General features: G+C 33.6%; 1 protein-coding gene across 1 annotated transcript in view; it reads left to right on the top strand.

The window, feature by feature from the left end:
* The window catches only part of Taf4b (TATA-box binding protein associated factor 4b), a 114,678-nt gene that overhangs the window by 83,046 nt on the left and 28,390 nt on the right, over positions 1-3,242 (top strand). The gene's annotated exons all lie outside the window — the stretch shown is intronic.

Genomic DNA, 3,242 nt, shown 5'->3' with positions numbered 1-3,242 from the left:
GTGTGTGTGTGTGTGTGTGTGTGTGTGTGTGTGTGTGTGTGTGTGTGTAATTTTTTCACTTGACCTACAGATTCTTTTCCCTCCTGAATAAATCATCAAGCCTGTTCACATTCCTGGTTAAGGATCTGACAGCAGATGATAATAAAGACAATTGAGGTGTGAGACGTGTGATATGGAGCTGAAGAAATTGGTTTCTATAGTTACTTGACCGATTTCATGCAATTTTTAAGGATCTTTGTGCTAAATAAGAGTGATTTCCTGAGTAACCTTTTTCCTTAACTGTGCCTCTTGAACTATGAAATTTGTTGTCCTCAGCATTGCTGTACTTGGCGCCTAGGTGCCAGCAGCAGCAGGTTATTTATTAATGTTCTAAGGCCCTTATTGTTTGGATTAATGTGGGAGCTCAGGCAAAACACATGGAAATGGAGTAAGATTCTTAGAATCAACACATTGTATTTTTTTGAGCATAGAGAAAGAAAATACATGAACTCTGGGTATAGGGGTATTAGGGCAAGAAAGGAAGAAAAATTAAAGTGTTGGAGCCAGAGTTATTTTAAACAGATTGTTTCTTACTCAAATTTCCTTCCATTGTAAATTTATCTAATACTGTTAACCTGAGAACTACATCTAGCATTCTTTCTAAGCAAACCTAGGTTAATGCTAGATATTTGTAGCTTGTGCTACTTGTCATTGATCTGAATCCTGAGTATCTCTTCTTGCTTTAATTAAAAACTGGTTGGATACTTATATCTCTCTTTTAAAAATATTTTAAAAAATGATTCTCTTTTTGAAAAGTATATCTCAGAAAGTTAATTATCTTACCCTGTGTATTCTTGCTTCATAACCATGAGTACTTAGATTCCGTGTCGTTCCTCCCCCCCCCCATGGTTTTCAAAGAGATGGTTTTATTTCATATTTTTGGTGGTGTATTTAATCAATGAAGACAGTAGGTAGGCAGCAATCTTCAAAAAATACTGTCAGGTAGGATGTGGCTTCTTTTACTGAAAGTGAGGGATAGTAAACCTTTTTTTTTTTTTCTTTGTACTGCTCTTTAGTATTTCTTTTTCAAGTGAGGTCAAAAGAAATATAATTTCCTTCCATACTATTTTTAAAGTCTTCTACAGTAAATCCACTGTGGTAAAAAAAGAAATCAACTTTCTTAGAAAAGAGCCATTTTTTGTATTATTTATTGGCTGCAAAGTTGTTGTTAGTCTGAAAGTTAAATATTGTCATTTTTATCTTTCTTCTGTCCTATAAGACTATAACTTCACTGTACAAAATAGTTTCCTTTCAGAGTCACACACATGGGTTACTGTAATTTGTTTTATAAAAATATTATCCCTGCCATACTGTTGAGTTGGAGTATTCTCTTCTATAGTAATATATAAAGTTACGCGCTTGTAGAAGTTGTAGTAGTGTAGTTTATTCTTTTTGTATTAACTAGGACGTTTTCTTGGCTTAATTGGGAAGATTAATGCTGTTTAGTGGTTGTTGCTCTATTACAACAGCTTTGCTTTTCTTTGCAAACTGGTCACTAGGAAAGTGGACTAATGACAACATTTTAAATGCAGAATCCCAAAAGAACTGCTTCAAGAAGTTGTGGGCTTTGTTTATGCTTGGAAATGTTTCAGTAGGGTGTTTATCATGTTTCAAATCATGCCTAAATCTGAACTTTGCATATTGTTAATGACTGTAGCTTTTGTTATTGACAATTCTCCCCGGGGTTTTTCATTTTTTTTTTCTAAAATAGTTTTAGAAACTTACTTTTTTTTTAATTGCCAGGTTTTTATAAAGATGTCTAGTGATTGTTTTTTTTTTTTTTTTATTCTTATTGACTTCTTCACCATTCTCATTCTCATTGCCATTCTCACCTGGATGCCTTTGTGTTTGCCTTCAGCCTAGTCTCAGCCCATTGCAATGGCTCCTGCTGCATACTGTTGCCATTGATCTGACAGGTTATCCATTTGGAAACCTTTCTGCTAACTGGCAAAATGTCTGTGGCCATTCCTGTAATTCAGACATTTTATCTTAAGCTTGAAGGGTATCTTTTCCCATTTTCAGTGTGTGCTGTTTTTTTGTTTTGTTTTACACTATTTTAGGTGTTTTTGTTTTTCTCTAAAAACAGTTTTCACAGCTGCAATTTTGGAGTTAATATACTTTTTCTAAAATGTAAATAGTGATATTCTTCCACTTTACCCTATATTTGTGAAGTTTTTTTTTTTAATAGAACTTTATTAGTACTCCCCTCCTTTTTTTTTTTAAGATTTATTTTATGTGTGAGTCCTTCATCTGCATGCACACTTGCATGCCAGAAGAGGGCATCAGATCCCAGTATAGATGGTTCTGAGCCACCATGTGGTTGCTGGGAGTTGAACTCAGGACCTCTGGAAGTACAGACAGTGCTCTTAACCGCTGAGCTGTCTCTCTAGCCCTATTTGTGAAGCTTTATAGAACGTTACTAGTTGTCAAATTTTAATTCCAAATAAGCAAGCTCAGTACATCTGCAGACTTGTCTGAAATGTGTACTGTATGTTGTGTGTTGTAGGTTAACATTTATATTTTCCATGGTGTTTTCCCTTAGTACATCACTCCAAATTCTGCACAGCAAGCCATTTGATCTTGAAATTTAAGCTTCCAGATTTCTTAAAGAGTTTTGAAAATATATTTTCTGACCCTTATGTTCATTTGGATCTTTTTTTTTCTTTTTTGAGAAATGTGAGTTCAGTGAATCTGTGCAGAGTGAAGCAAAGAATTTATTCATTTTTTTTTAACACTTCAAGGCATTTTTACTTTCATTTTATATCAGACATTAAAGGGGAAGAAAAAGACTATAACAGTGTATATGCTGGCACATTGACTTTGCATAGCAACCTGTGGGGAAAGTGATTAAAATGCATAACAGATTAGAAACATATTCTAAAATAGGATGTTTTTTCTAAATAAATTATGAAACTGAAAACTCAGAGTACAACTTTCCAGAGACCACTATTAATTCCTATTGTGCAGTTAATAACGTACTTCATATAAGCTTTATTGCTGAATAGAAAGTATGTTTTAAGAAAGGCAATGAAAAATTTGTTATTTTGATCTTTTGCTGTTGTTACTATTGTTTTTTTGGGGTTTTTTTTTTTGTTCTTTTTAAATTATATCTACCTACCTACCTACCTACCTACCTATCTACCTACCTACTTATCTATCTATCTATCTATCTATCTATCTATCTATCTATCTATCTATCTATC

Source organism: Psammomys obesus, unplaced genomic scaffold (genome assembly GCF_907164565.1).
Source record: "Psammomys obesus unplaced genomic scaffold, mPsaObe1.curated_primary_1811, whole genome shotgun sequence".
NCBI classification, from domain to species: domain Eukaryota; kingdom Metazoa; phylum Chordata; class Mammalia; order Rodentia; family Muridae; genus Psammomys; species Psammomys obesus.
The sequence above is the reverse complement of the archived record's forward strand: the minus strand, read 5'-3'. Positions and strand labels throughout refer to the sequence as shown.